At 36.6% G+C, this 16146-nt stretch overlaps 1 long non-coding RNA gene across 1 annotated transcript; it reads right to left on the minus strand.

Moving 5' to 3' along the window:
* Positions 1–2246: 2246 nt before the first annotated feature.
* LOC103992073 (uncharacterized) lies at positions 2247–8054 on the minus strand. Its single transcript, XR_672240.3, has 4 exons — positions 7830–8054; positions 7506–7560; positions 7173–7250; positions 2247–2440 (listed from the first exon to the last, which is right to left on the minus strand). It is a non-coding gene; the product is annotated as an uncharacterized LOC103992073 (long non-coding RNA).
* Positions 8055–16146: the final 8092 nt, after the last annotated feature.

Here is a 16146-nt window from a genome sequence, read left to right on the forward strand (position 1 = left end):
ACCGTCTATGAGATGGAACGTACGAAATGTACATTTTCCGGAAGACCCAGCGATGGTACCGCCCAGACTGACGATGGTACCGCCAATACATGGTCTTCCATGGTGTCAAGCGGTAGTACCGCCAATGGTTAATGTTGTAGGTGGTTGTACCGCCCAACACTGATGATAGTACCACCAGGACCCCGAAAACCTAGGGATGAGACTTTTTGGCTCCATTTTTTAAACCATTTGAGGCCTATAATTGCCCCACTCATTCTTGCTTAAGATAACAAGAAAAGTGAACGAAAAGGCTTGTGATCCTAAGTTGTAAACTCTTAAAAAATGTTTAGTGTTCCCCTCCTCTTTAAAGTTTAGAGCTCATTCTAAAAGAGGTGTGAGACTTGTAAATGTTCTCTCTTAAATCGGTAAAAAAGAGAAAGAGTTATAAAGAGGATAGTTGGTCTTCGCCCGTTGAAAAAAGATCATTAGTGAATGCCGGTAACCTCGACAAAAGAGAAATCAAGAGTAGACGTAGGTCGCGATGACCGAACCACTATAAATTCAGTATGCATTTCCTTTCTGCTCTTCATTGCTATTGCTTTCTGATTTAATTGCTTATTACACTTACTCTAAGTTAAGCACACTTTCGATATAAGTTTTTCATCAAATAAAAATTTTAAAATCATAATTTTATAAAAACACTAATTCACCTCGGTACCGGTCTACCAAAGATTACATTAAATATTTTAATTTCGAATGATACCGCTTGGTACCGATTTGTCAATAGATCGATACGTGGACCGCTTGCCACCGAACAATATCAACCTGGTTGTGGCCTGGCTACTACAAGAAAAGAAGAAGCGTCGAGGGAGAAGAGGGAGAAGGCGCTCGAAGAAGAGAGAGAATCGAAAGAACCTTGACGCTTCCCGATCCGACACCACCCTCCGTTGATAATCCTAATCTAAGAGGTAACGAAGAGGCGATAGCTCAACTTCTTCGTCACGTTCTTCGTCGAAGGCCGAAAATGCTTGCAGCCTTCACTGCATTCTTCTCCGAAGGCCAAAGATGTCTGTGGGCTTCGACGTCTTTGCCGAGCACCGTAGATGAGGAGAAGACCGAGAGAATGCGATGAAGGCCGAAGACATCTACCGCCTTCGATGTCTTCACCGAACGCCACAGATAAGGAAAAGACAACATCTTCTCCTCATCTAATATGACGAGGAGAAGAAAAAGGAGGTAACGTCACCGAGGCAACGTAGCCCTTTACTTTTTATTTTTTACATTATATATATATATATATATATATATATATATATATATATATATATATATACCGAGAGATACCGCTTGGTATGCTCATATCGTATTATATCGAGCAAAGCTGAGATACCGCTCGGTATGTTCATATCGTATTGTATCGAGCAAAGCTTGAAATTCAGGTATAGTACGAAATTACGAACCTGGATTGCATACACTACCATCAAGAATGTCTCTACATATAATCTGACAAAATGAAATTATTAATTCTTCATGTTAAGACAGATATCATGAATAAGGAAAAAGCTTTTGGCACAGTACCAACTTGAAGTTAGTGATTAGATACACCAAACTTTGGTCAAACCAATGTACTCTCTAGTTCATCCTTTACATCAAAGCACTTCTCAAAGCCCCTCAAGACTTAATAACCCCATATACTCCTAACATTAGATTATCGTCGAGGGAAGAGGAAATATCACAAAAGAAAAGACATAATGGAGATTGATTCTAGCATTTTCTTATACTTTTAAGTATTCATACTCAGGAGTCATTAATCATCTACAGAATGAAACAAAATGCTTGATGACTAAATAGCTTATATTAAAGCATTCTTCATATGTAATCCAGGTTACTAAGAAAACACGAACAGTTTCATTGATGGAAATTTCAAAATGACAAAGTAAAAAAACCAAAGAAACACAAATCAAACCACACTTAAGTTTCATATTATGGAATTAGATCAAGTAAGCAAACTACATTACTCCACGGAACCTAAAAGAACACTTCCTAATTAGCTTAGGACAATAAGACACATTGCAAAACATAGCAGCCAATACCTGGACCAGCATTTCCTCCACTGCATCTTGCTTGAGATCAGAGCTATCTGGCAAAATTATCTATAATCAAACTAATGCACATGCTAGAATATTTTAAAAAATCTTTATTAATATTATTTTATATGTGGATAACTGGACATATAGAGTTATAAAAAAATTAGAGAACATTAGATATAATGTTTAGCACCTTTTAGGGTTTTATTATTAATGCCAATAAAACTATGTAAAGGTCTATTCACATATCTTTTACATATATGCTTTACACCATCAAGAATAGATAGGAGATGACTCCAACCATAGCAGACAATATCTAAGGTCCTAACCACAAGCATATCCTCCATTTCATCCTGCTAAAGATTAGAGCCATCCTGCACAATGACAAATTTAAGATATCATTTTCATAGGGAAAAAAATGAAAGCTTGTGCATGTTTTGCATTATTTAATGCCATAACTGACTCCAGAGAAAAGAAAGGCTTGGCTTTGCAAAAATCTTTTCACGATATTTTTTGGCCTGCCTTAAACGAAATGGGATACTAGTCAATGGCTCGATGGAACAAAGGCATCAATACAGTTTTCTATCTCGATACCTCTTCTTCAGCAATCTAAAAAAATGATCCTCGTAGCCAGTTCTTGAATCTAAATATTGCAGCAACATTCAGATGATTTAACAAAGCTTCATACACAAGGAAAGGATGCAATAAAAGACAAGCTTCATACAACAAACACCTAACAATGATCTTCATATACAACGCAACAAAAGACACCAAGCAACCACAGGTTTAGCTACATATTTCTTTAACAAAAAAAGGATCATCACATCAGTTACATGCTACAGATTTTGCACTCATTCAGACTACATGAACAAGTTTCTTTAGGCTTGTACATTCTTGGAATTTCAAAATACAATGAAATTGCTTCAAATTAATTTCTTTCTTAACATGGTTGGCGATATCAAATAAAGAAATGCAAGCTTAAATCTATGCCGACAAAAAAATTAGCCAATCCACATCCGTACAAATGATTCTTAGATTTCTCCTGTTGTAGATTATATTGTAAGTTAAAAAGTGTTAAAACAATTGCTCAGCATAAAATTGGCTCAATGTATAGAACACATTTAAATTTCAACCAGATTTTTTTTTTAGCAAAGTAATATTGGTTTGGCATATCATCACCGTCACATAGAAAAAGGTACAAAATTAACAAAGTTATGCAGGGATATAACTGACACGCTTTCAACCAAAACAGTAATAGAAAGGGAAAAGGATTGCAGACAGAACAACAACCACCATCGCTATTAACTTCGCTCCCTTGAAAATATTGTCTAAAGAATAACTTATATGAAGAGAAAGTTCGACATTGTTGGACGAAAAACACCAAAAGAACAAATAGAAGAAGCATTCAACAAAAAACTGTCAAAGAAAGATCACTAGTCTTAGAATATACTACAAACGAAATGGGATACTAGTCGATGGCTTGATGAGACCTACCACCACCAAACAACAGCCATTTTAACTGTGTCCAAATGAATATTTGATTGGAATAATAGCAAAACAAGCTGTTCCAAATATTAACCAGAATGAATGGAAAAAAACATGTTCTAGATAGAAAGTTCAACTCCAACAAAGAAAAACAACAAAAGGTAAAAAGAAAAAGTAAGTTTCAGACTTATATAAGGAACTTTACTGCACAACTCAAGAAGCCTAGATTTCTTCTTTTTGTCAGAAAAATAGAACAAGAATAACAAACGCACGCACATTCATCGATGGCACCTTAGACACAAAATACCATAAAATGGTCTATATTCACCTAACAACTTTTGAGAGAGCAACATGAGATGAGAGGTTAGTGGCTAAAATCTTGGGTCTCTTGTCTAATGGTCGAGGAAGACATAAATTGTTTGATGATATTTTTCTTAATTTTAACTCATTGATTTTAATTTAACTCACTGCAGCATTAAAAAGAGCTTGTCGTATTACTTGCCTATTTCTTCTTGGTGAATTACCTTTGAAACAAAGGGTTTGAATCTAATGCTAAATAAAAATTCAATGTATCAATTCTGTTTTTTTTTACTTTTAGAAACTTCTTGTCCCTCAATTTAAAAGATAATCATCATTGTTCTCTTGATATTTCTAAAGTTTAATGGTAGTCAAGCAACTAAAATGACAATAGTGGATATTTCTATAGCTTTATGGTAGTTGCGCAACTAAAATGACAACAGTCATAGGATAATTTCTATAGCTTTAGAAGTATAAATTTCATTGATTTTATAAAAAAAAAAATCTCCTATAATCTGTTGAATGGAGAAAAAGCAAGGGATCATCACTCTTCTACCCAGTTCACGATTTCACAATCCCATCTCTCCTCTTTAATCAAGTAATTTGTATTCAAGTTGAAACTAAATCGTATAGTCTAATAATTCTGTTGTTTTTATTATAACATACTATCTATCTCCTCAAGTATTTCTTCTACAATCGGCTCTTTTCTTCTTGATTAAAGTTGAACTTTGTAAATCGATAAATTAGTTCAAGGAAGAGCTAAGAAAGAAAAGAAATATTCAAAAATGAAAAAAGTAATATGTCAAATCATGTTGCATGTTATGTATCCTGCTAAGATTAAAACAATAAAAGAAAACCAGAATTGAAAAGTTACATTTTGCATCATGTGTATTCTAGGAGAAAGAAAGCATGCTTAGACTTCCGACCTTTCACAAAATCCAATCTTTCAAGAACTTAGTTACAAAAAAGAAAAAGAAACAATTGGAAATAGATACCAATATCTCTTCCTGGAGAAAAGAAAAAAATGTTTATCTAGCCTATCGAACACCTTAAGACAATCTCGAATCTTTAAAAAACTTCGTTTAGAAAGAAAGCCTAACATAACCTGTGAACCCTTCGAATTTATTTTGGTCCAAGCAGCCTCTTAAGTCAGTGCTTAAATCAGAAGGATAAAATTTTTCATCAATGCTTCAAATATAACAAAAGAAAAAGAGACATTACGAAACACCTAACAATTTTTTCTTTAACATTCTTCCTTAAAACGATCTTTGTATACTTTGGTATTAAAATTTCCTTAGAAGAACTCCAAAATTTCAACTTATTTAAGGTGCTTGGAGATATATTCACTAGGATGTACTAAGGATTACAGCTGATGGGAGAACAAACTGAAAGAAAGGACAAAAAAAAGTGTTTCCCATAATAGAAGTGGTTTTAGCAGTTTAAGCAGGTGTTTATCATGCGGTATCCCATATGAAAACTGCTATGGTGTCAGAAATGACTCTGTATCTGACAACTAATAATGTCTCAGTCCAGATGGTACTGCTTGATTCTTAAAATAAACTATTAGGATACTTAGTTCTTAGTCTATCCCTCAAAATAGTTATTTGCGACAATAATATGGCTAACAGCAAAAACAATCAGGAAACCACTGAACTACAAGTGATCCAAACAAGTGTTTGTAGCTTCTGCTTCGACAAGGCCTGTAATTATACACATGCATGACCTATATAAGTGTGTGTTTAGTTCAAATTATGAAATTTAGAGTAGCTAGTAGAATTGACTTAAACTTTACTGTTTTTCTTATTGATCCTGCTAACAATCGTATCTCAAGAAGGTAGTCTGGTAAGATGGATACATTACAGACCAGGAGCTCAATTCCAAGGCTACCTTCAAAGTTCAAACTACATGGTTGTCCCAAAGTTTAGTTTTGAAATTGTAAAGAACTAGAATAACATAGAGATCAATTACCGATGATATATCATAATATCTACAATTCTACATTATAGTTATAGTACAGAGGGGCTTATTTATTGTTTACGAGATCATGAAGAATTCTTCTTATCGTTACTTGAAGTGAAAAATGCCAAATAGGTTTCAACATAAAGAACATTAGCCTTTTATCTCTTCCTTTTGTTCAGAAATTTCTCCTTAGAACGGCATGTATACTGCTTTATAGCTTAAGTTGAATTTCTCTTACTCAATCATGCACCTATGCTGGTTAATTGGCCAACGCAGCCATTGCTAATTATCTTCAGTGCAAAAACCTACCGGATGCTCTTGTACATGGATCACAAACAAATTTTTGAAGTCATGAAATGTAGCAGAAATTACTACAACAAGTCGAGTACATGTGATGTTTTCCTAATTCAATCATAAACCTGAATGAATATCTAAGTACCCATACCCTTCATAATAAGTCCAACTTGGCAACTATTTTCCTCCCTGTACCCATTTGAAACCAATTGACAAATATCTTAGTCCAGCTTAAGCAGACCCATGCTGTCAAGTACCAATTTAGGCGTGTCAAGTAGCTGTGGTAACCTGACCCATGCTGTCCCTATTTGCTATAGTGAGTTCGATTTATTAGCCTGCATGTCCAATGACTTGTAGTGTTAGTACCCGAACATCCTAACTTTCGCATTAGAATAAAGTGATTCTGGTCAAGATATCATAAAGTGATTTTGTAGTAAAAGTCATAGGTATTAAAGTAGTATTTTGAAGTAGTATTATGAATGCATCTGTTAATTAATGGAAATTCCATAATAAATGAAATAATGGCTTCAAACTACTTAACTATCTTACATATTTAGATACGATGTAAATAGGAAGTCAACAAAATCTAATGTTACCCTTGACCTGACTGAAGATAACAAAATATGTATTTTGCATCTATACCTGCTGAAATGTTACCCTTTGTAAAAGTTTTAAATCTTTACTAAAAGGAATTAGGACAGTTTCGTGTTATATTACACCAATGAAGAAAGCTTTGTCTCAAATTGTGTTGTAACTTCATTGATGCATCTAATGGATAAAAAAATTCAACTTGATTCATTTCCTTGGAAAAAGATTATGATTTTGCTTGCCTGGAACTTTTTCTGGGAAAAAATAAAATCCATATATGTATAACCTATGATATCACTGAACTTTATTACTCCATTTTTCACCACTTATGTTACTATAGCAAAAAATGAACGAAAGATAAAGCAAGATAATTAATGAAAACAACAAGCATGAAAATGAAGCAAACAAGAGATCATACACCAAGAGCATACCTTTGAGGAGCAAACTAAGAGCATTCCTTTAAGGAGCGTACAAAGAGCATACCTTTGAGGAGCCTGAAGAGGAAGATGCCTCTAAGAAGATTCCATGAATGTACCAGAACCATGTACTTTATGCTGCCACCTATATATATACACACAACACACATTTAGTTTCCTTGTGCATAACCAAAAGTTAATGAACCACTTAAAAATAACCCGCACAATTAAAACAACATGTATTCTTTTTTGTGTAATTCTTCAACAATCCTATTGAACACTAATGCTTTTGCAACAACTGGAAATTTGATGCAGTCATCCCTGCAATAAGAGAATCTAAACTAGAGATTGGCTTCAAAATTGTAAAGATCAATAAAAGAATAATGCTTTAAGAAGATACCTGCTTTTTCAATTCTCCGACTTTCTTTGAGAGACTAAAGCCTTCAAAATGGACCCTGCAATCAGTGCTTGAGGTATTTAACGTTTGTCGGTAATATCAAAATTACATATTTCTCAAGAATAAATAGAATTTATTTTAAAAGCAGCTCAGATACATATCTTCCTGACTAAATACTGATCTAATTTCTAGTGTGCTGATATATTGATCAAAAATCAAGGAATGCAATTTTGGAAACAACACCCATGTCGATCAATTACCAAACCGGTATAGATCTAATCATCTAATAATTTCCATCATATTGGCACATAATATGCAGGAACATACCATTGCACTGGGAGAGTGGGTCTGGGGAGGAGGAAGATCTTGTAAGGAAGAAAAGGAGGTGGTGGAGAAAGAGGAAGATGAAGAAGGAGGAGAGGAAGATGAAAGGCAGTAGAGGAGGTGATGGAGAAAGGAGGAAAAAGAAAGTACATAGGAGAGAGGAAAAGAAAGGAAGAACAAACGCTGGAAGAAGTGTCCCCAAAAAAAAGTCACCATTTATTTTCTTTTTGGGTCAGACCACCGGAAATGGGTTTGGTCTATGCACTGGTTCACGCCTAGACCAGTAAACAATCAACAGGGACCTATACATCAACAGGAGAAAAAAATATACTGGTTTTAAACATCAAGTGTTTAGTTATAATAGCTTGTCTACCGCTATCAACCAATTATCAAGGAAAGCCCACATTTTCTCATTAATGTTTAATTGCTTAGACTATAATCAAGATGGACACAACTTGTGATTCGCAAGAATGCACTTGTTCTATTTTGAGAATGATCAATAGTACTTGACTTACATTTATGACAAATTAGTCGATCGATGTGGGGTAGTAATTATGCATTTGTTGTATTTCAAGAATGATCAATAGTACTTGCTTAGCAAATTAATTGATGTGGGTATAATTTTATTTTAAAACACAAAGGATGATGCAAACATTAGATTTTTTTAAGAAAGGACATCATTAACATTATTTTATTTGTAGATATATAGAGATATAAAAAAATAAAAAAATATTAAAAAATATATATCCAGAGCACGAGATTCCCGTCGATGTGAAGTCTAATGAGGATCAATGTATGCAATCTTACTTTTAAATATTTAAAGAGACTCTCATAATATCATAAATAAAATTTATTATTTTTTTATTTATGTCAATAAAAAAAAGTGACGATGTACCTCGATTTTTCTATACAAACCGTACATATATATTGAACATCAAAAACTAGGAGATCATTATAGTCAGAGTAGTTAGTTAATATTCAATCTTGTGACCACCAGAATGTCCTCCACTTTATCCTGCTTGAGATCAAAGAAGGAGAAGAGAGGTGTAAAAGGTGGTTGGTCTTCGCCTATTGAAGGAAAACCTCTAGTGGACGTCGGTGACCTCGTCGGAGAAGGAAGCCGAAAGTGGATATAGGTCACATTTACTGAACCACTCTAAAATCTGGTTTGCATTTCTATTGTTGCCATTTACATACTGCAAACTACTTTACTTAGTCACTACGCTTCCATACGCTTTTAAGTTTCCGAAATCGTTTTCAATGTAAATAGATTTTATCGTACGAAAGTTTTTGAAGACGTGATTTTTCCGCTGCACTAATTCACCCCCCCTCTTAATGCCGACCTCTTGATCCTAACAATTGGTATCAAAGCCTCATTTTCTAATTTGGTTTGACACTCAAATAGAAATGGCTCTTTTCGGCTTTCAAGAGGGTCACTCTCTCATTCGTCCTCCCTTTTTCAATGGGACAGACTACACTTATTGGAAAACTCAAATGAAAATTTTCTTGCTTTCATTGAATCTCGATTTATGACACATAGTCGAAAACGGATTTGAAATGTCTTCTCTTCCAATGAATAATTGGAATGATTTGGAGAAGAAAACATTTTCTCTAAATGTAAATGCTATGAATACCTTATTTTGCACCTTAGACAAAAACGAGTTTAATGGGGTTTCTACTTACGAAACGACTTTTGAGATTTGGCACACATTAGAAGTCACACATGAAGGCACAAGTAGAGTAAAACATTCGAAGATCAATCTTTTAATGCATGATTTTGAACTTTTTCATATGAAACCAAATGAGACTATTGGAGATATATACACCCGTTTTACGGATGTCATCAATAGTCTAAAAGGACTTGGTAAAAGCTTTTCGAATTTTGAACTTATTAACAAGATCTTAAGATCACTTTCTAAAACTTGAGAATCGAAAGTAACGGCAATACAAGAAACAAAAGATTTAAATATTTTTTCACTTGAAGAACTTATCAGTTCATTGATGACATATGAAATGGTGCACAATGCACATGATGAATATGATGAACAAAACCACCTTCCAAAGAACAAGAAGGATTTGGTACTTAGAACATTTGAAGACCACTCGAGCATAAGCTCAAGTGATATTGAACATAAACTCCTCACTAATAAATTTAAAAACTTCATGAAACAAAAATTAAAGAACAAAAAGAATGCACCTACTTGCTTTGAATACAAGAAGAAGAACACAAATTGGGATGAAGCGAGATCCTCCGAAGACGAGGAGAAAATCAACAAAGGCGAGGTGGCAAACTACACCTTAACGACATTCGACGATGAGATAATCAAAATACCTTTAGTTTATTTTGAAATTACATGATACTTTTCATGACTTATTTTTAATTTAGTTTAAGAAAATTAAATATTTTTTTGAATTATATGTTTAATGAAAATACAAAAATAAAATTGGATCATGCTTACCTTTCTAATGATTTTAAAAATAATCATAAAAAATGTATATTTTATGATAAATAAACAAAATGATTTTGATTGAAAATATGAAATCATGCTTGATGAAATAATGTAATTTGAGATCATGCTTAATAAATTTATATTTCAAAATTATGCATGATGATTCTTACTATTTATGAATTATCGATTTTTGCCATAATAAAAGTTACTTTTTCGGGTTTAAAAATGATGCATGTTTTGATTTGGCATAAATGAAAAAGACATGCTTATATGAAATAGTGTAAGTTTTGATGATTGCAAGGACTCCTCGAATCTTGGCAGCAAAGCATGCGATGAAGTGAGAAAGGGGTTCGTCATCCTTCTAGCTTAGACTAAGGAGCATGACCGTGAATGGTTTGGATCATGCGCTGGGCAAGAAATTAAGCTTGAAATCCCTAGCAAGTTGGTCAAAAGATGAAACTGAGGTCAGCCTAAGCTGGTTGTACCACATCCGAGTTGGGCCTCAGAGAGTGGTAGGGAATGCCCGACATATTAGGGCATCGAAGGTGCCATATAGGGCCATTTGAGCCTAGAAGGTAGCAACATGCTCTGTCGGGTTGGAACCACTTTCGTAGGCCTTGAGTGTGGGGAGGCAGAAGTTGAAGAGTATTGGTTTGTCTTGGATCTCCTGCACAAAGGGGGACCCTACCGAGGAGGCCTTCCCGAGCTCCTCCTTCGATTTGTGGAACTCTCTTTGGACCTCATCTAGGCATCGGTTGATTGATATAACTGAGCCCAAAGAGAGTATACCGAGTCAGATGATAAGGTATCGGGCTCGAGGTAGCTCGAGGTGATGCATCATGAACTAGGGGCGCTACGCTCTAGCATCGGTCTCGGGCCTCCCGATTGCTCCTCGACCGACGGATTGTCATCCATAGCCTTGGGTTACTAGTCGACTAGAAAAGGCTCCCGTGGTGCGGTGATGGGGTTCAGCCGGTCCCCCGGCAACGATAGTTGGGGTGATGTTTCTTACTAAGCAAGTTGGGGAATGAGGGGGATGATAGTCCGCATCATCCTTGCCAACGCTTAGACTTGGTGGGTGAGGCTTAGAAACACCTCGGTTGAGACAGGAAGCTAGCCTGTGTTGGTCCCAAGAGGCAAGAACCTAGGGTCATTGAATAACTTCCAATAGTGGTTTGGGGTTGCGACCGAGGTGTTCCCTGTTGAATCTCGGATTTTGATGATGTAGTCAATTGTCATTTGGTTATCTAATTTGTATGTTGAGATAAATATGCAAGATTAACTATGATAGATGCAGCAAGTGTTAAGCCGGAGTCAAGACCAAGATCACGTTGGGGGTTCGAGAGTTCGTCGAAAATTCGGACGGTCGTCGGAAGTTCTATGGGAACAATCCGAGAAGTCCAGGAGCTTGCCAAAGAAGCTCATCAGAACTCGCCAAGAGGATCGTCGCAAGTCCAAGAGTTTGCCGGGAGTCTACCGGAGCATCGCCGAGGGTTCGTCGGATGTTTGCCGAAAGTTCGCCGGAAGCTTGTCGGAAGAAGCAATTGATGCACCGGAATACGATCTACAGTATTAATGTCTTAATTGTCATAGTTAGCATGTAGATTAAGTTAGGATTGGGAGGTGATCCTATTAAATTAATCTGAGGCTAATTGGGCCCTTGGCAGACCCAAATTGGGCTGAATGGATCAGCCCATTCCGACCCAGAATTCCTGGCTAACGGTGGCATCACCCAGGAGACTCAGTCTCCCAGGAATTCTAGGTGGTAGTATGTTAGGACTCTAGCTAGGAGAGTCCTAATTGAGAAGGACATTCATGTAAAACCTACCTAAGCCGACCCCTATTAAAGAGGTGAAGAGGCTGGCTAGGGTTAGGAAGTTATTTCTTAGAGAAGAATTAGGAGTTGTAAAGGAATATGAGTCTTGAGTAGAAGTCCTATTAGGAGTTGGTTAGAAGTAAGAGTCTTAAGTAGGAGTCCTATTATGAGTTAGGGTTTAGAAACCCTATAAATAGTCATGTATTCCTCCTCTTTTGATAAGCAATAGATGAATCTTTTCTGCAGCCTTTGAGCAGCAACTTGGAGGAAGGAACCCCAATAGAGTTCCAAAGAGGCCGATCCCCTAAAGAGATCAACCCCAAGTTTAGAATCTGCAAGGGTTCTAACACCTGGTATCAGAGTAGCGTTTTTGGTATCTCACTGCCCTTCCACAGCCATCCATCAACCCTCCACAACCGCCCAAAGCAATTCCCACAATTGCTTAAAAGATCGTCGCCAAATTCCGCCGTCATCTCCACCACCATGGATCATCCTTTGATCTCCCCGTAAATTACAATAGGTTCTAGTTTTCTACCTTACTGCTGCTGCAATTTAGTTATCCTTATTTAAAAATCCAAAAAAAAATTATTCCTATATTGCTACATAAACTTTTCGTCATAAAGTTTTCATCTCTACGACGAAAGATACATTGCAGAATTTCAACCGTATAGCACCGTTTATTTGATCTCGCTACTGTGTTTTTTTTTATCCAAATCTCTACGAAATTTTTATGACATCTTTGACATTTCCTAACAGCAGATTTCCTTTGGTTTTGTCAAAAAAATTCTCAATATAAAACATTGATATTTTACGTCTAATCTGCTATACTTGAAAATCTGTACTGTAAAATTTCAACCGCATAGCACTGTTTGTTTGATCTTGATACTACGTTGTTTCTATCCAAATCTCTACGAAATTTTTATGATAGCTTTGAAACTTCCTAACAGTAGATTTTCCTTTGGTTTTATCAAAAAATTCTCAATATAAACCACTAATCTTTTACGTTCAATCTGCTATACTTAAAAATCTATGCTGCAGAAAATTTCAGCCGCATATTGTTGTCTTAACCCATCTATTTGTAATTTTTTTGAATGAAATTTCTTATACACTTCATAGATCATGTTGGTTTTCATTTAAGATTGATCTATTAAGGAATTCATCTCTAAAAACGATTTTGTGTTGCTACAAATTTTCATCGTAAACCGCTAAAATTTTTCAACGAGAATTCTGCAATCGCAACTTGCACCAATTTCTTTGCTATTATACTGCTGAAATTTTCTTGATTAAATTAGACATCCTTGCTGTCATATAAACTATGATTTTTTTATCAATTCTCTCCTCAATTCTCTCAAGTTTTTGGTGGAAATTACGTCGAGAAACCGTTGTTTCTTCGGCGACAATTCTACTCTTACAAGACAGCACATACTTGCTGCAACTTCCACTTATTTCTATCAAACCTTTACGACCATCTACCATAGATCCAAAACTTTCATCCACAGCCCTAAAACTCTACTAAATCACACCCTCAAACTGCACCCAAAACAGCCACAAAACAAGCCTAAACCGCAGCCTACATCTACCAATCCACCAACCCTTTTGACCATCACCTCTCTCAACCTATACACGCCTTTAACCTGACAACAAAAGAGAGATCATAATATCACAGATTTGAAGACATATACTATGGTATCTGAGGAGGCAATCAATACTAAATTCGAAGCCTTTGAGACACGAATGGAGGATATGATTCATACACTCTTTACTGAACTCAGATTGGGCCGACCACTAAGCTCGAAGAAATCACATCAAGGAGAGAGCTCTGCCCAATTGCACCAAGCCCGAAGAGATGATTTCCAAAAGAGGGGAGGTTCTATGATCAATCCCAACTATCCACGCATGAGGGTGGACTTCCCTAGATGGGAAGAAGGAGACCTGATTGGTTGGATTTCGCGTGCGGAGTGATATTTTTGGTACCATAAAACTACGGATGCATCTATGGTAAAAATTACAGCTATACATCTTAAAGGGGATGTCATACAGTGGTTTGACTGGTTTGAACACACTTATGGAGTCCTTTTATGGCGATAATTTAAAGAATGAGTGCTGATCCGCTTCAGACCAACCGATTACGAGAATATTGACGGACAATTAGCAAAGATCTGACAAACCTCTACCATTCAGGAGTACCAAACCAAGTTTAAAAAGTTATCTAATCAAACTCATGATTGGTCTCAAAAATAGCTATTGAGGACCTTCATTGAGGGCTTGAAGCCAGAGATCCGGGGAGAAGTTAAAGCGCGACAACCATACACGCTTATGGCAGCCATCTTTTTCGCACGATATCAAGAGGAGCGATTGAATCATGAAGCTTGGAGGACTAGAGTTGCTCCTCAACCAGAAATATCGAAGCCCTCAGCCCCCCCTATTATCAATCGAGTCTCTGCACGAAAGAAGTTGACAAGAGAAGAGCTTCGGGAGCAATCTGCGAAGCGGTTATGTTGGCATTGCAACGAGCCGTGGAGTTACAAGCATTGCTATAAAAAAAGGAGACTTCTTTTGATTGAACCAGTGGAAGAAGAGGTCATTGAGCATTCAAAAGAGAGCCTTAAACATAACAAAGAAGATGCGGAAGAAGAGCCACAACCGATCGACGTTACAGTACACACACTAGCTGGCTACTCAAACCCACAAATGATGAAAGGGAGACTTCTTATGATTGAACCAATAGAAGAAGAGGTCATTGAACATTCAGAAGAGAACTTTAAACATAAAGAAGATGTGGAAGAAGAGCCACAACCGACTGACATTACAGTACATGCACTAGCCGGCTACTCAAACCCGCAAACGATGAAAGTTGGAGGCCTTCTCAAACAACAACCGATCACTGTTCTCATCGACACGGGTAGTACTACTAACTTCCTAAATAGTAAGCTTGTTGTTCGGATAGCATTACCTATCGAGAATCGCTGTAGGTTTGATGTTAAGGTCACCGACGGACGGATTTTGAATTGTGATCGTAGGCGCCCGCAGGAGAAACTATTGCTACAGGACCAAGAGATAATTGCATATTTCTTCCTTCTCCCTCTTAACAATCATGAGGCCATGCTCAGAATTAAATGGTTGATGACATTAGGTGATATTTCTTGGAATTTTATGAAACTAATTATGAAATTTTACAGTAAGGAGAAACATGTGACATTGCACGGGAAACGTGGGGGCGACATAACAACGATTTGCACATAACAAATGGAGAAGGTTTTGCATGAAGCATGCAACAGCTTTTTGGTACAACTTGAGCAGCAAACTAAGGGAGAGCCAACAGAATTTGAAGATCCAAATCTACTTCCTTTGCTTGCTGAATTTTCAAATATATTTGACGAACTGCGCAACCTACCTTTTACCCGTTGGCATAATCATTGTATAACAATTCTTCCAGGCAAATCTTCAGCAAATGCTCAGCCATATCAGTATCCACATCTCCAGAAGGATGAAATAGAAAGGATTGTAAAAGAGATGCTCGAAACAAGAGTTATTCGGCCAAGTTGCAACCTCTACTCTTCACCGGTGCTACTTGTACGCAAGAAGGACGGAACAAGGTGAATATTGTTAGGATCGAGAGCACTAAGAGGGGGGGGGGGGGTGAATTAGTGCAGCGGAAATCTTTCAGCGATTAAAAACGAAAGCTGCGTTCGTTCGATAAAAACTATTTTGATGCAAAAGCCAATTCTAAGATTACTTATGATTAAGTGCAGTTTATGTCTAAACACAGTTTGCGTCTAAGCGTAATTTATGCAGTTTACAGTTTACGTCTAAATGCAGATTGCGTCTAAGCGCAGTTTGCATCTAAGCGCAGTTTGCATCTAAGCTCAGATTGCGTTTAAGCGCAGTTTGCGTCTAAGCGCAGTTTACGTCTAAACTCAGATTGCGTCTAAGTGCAGTTTGCGTCTAAGCGCAGTTTGCGTCTAAGCGCAGATTGTGTTTAAGCGCAGTTTGCATCTAAGCGCAGTTTACGTCTAAGATCAGATTGCGTCTGAGCGCAGTGCAGTTTGCGTCT

Source organism: Musa acuminata, chromosome BXJ2-7, assembly GCF_036884655.1.
Source record: "Musa acuminata AAA Group cultivar baxijiao chromosome BXJ2-7, Cavendish_Baxijiao_AAA, whole genome shotgun sequence".
In the NCBI taxonomy this organism is placed as follows: domain Eukaryota; kingdom Viridiplantae; phylum Streptophyta; class Magnoliopsida; order Zingiberales; family Musaceae; genus Musa; species Musa acuminata.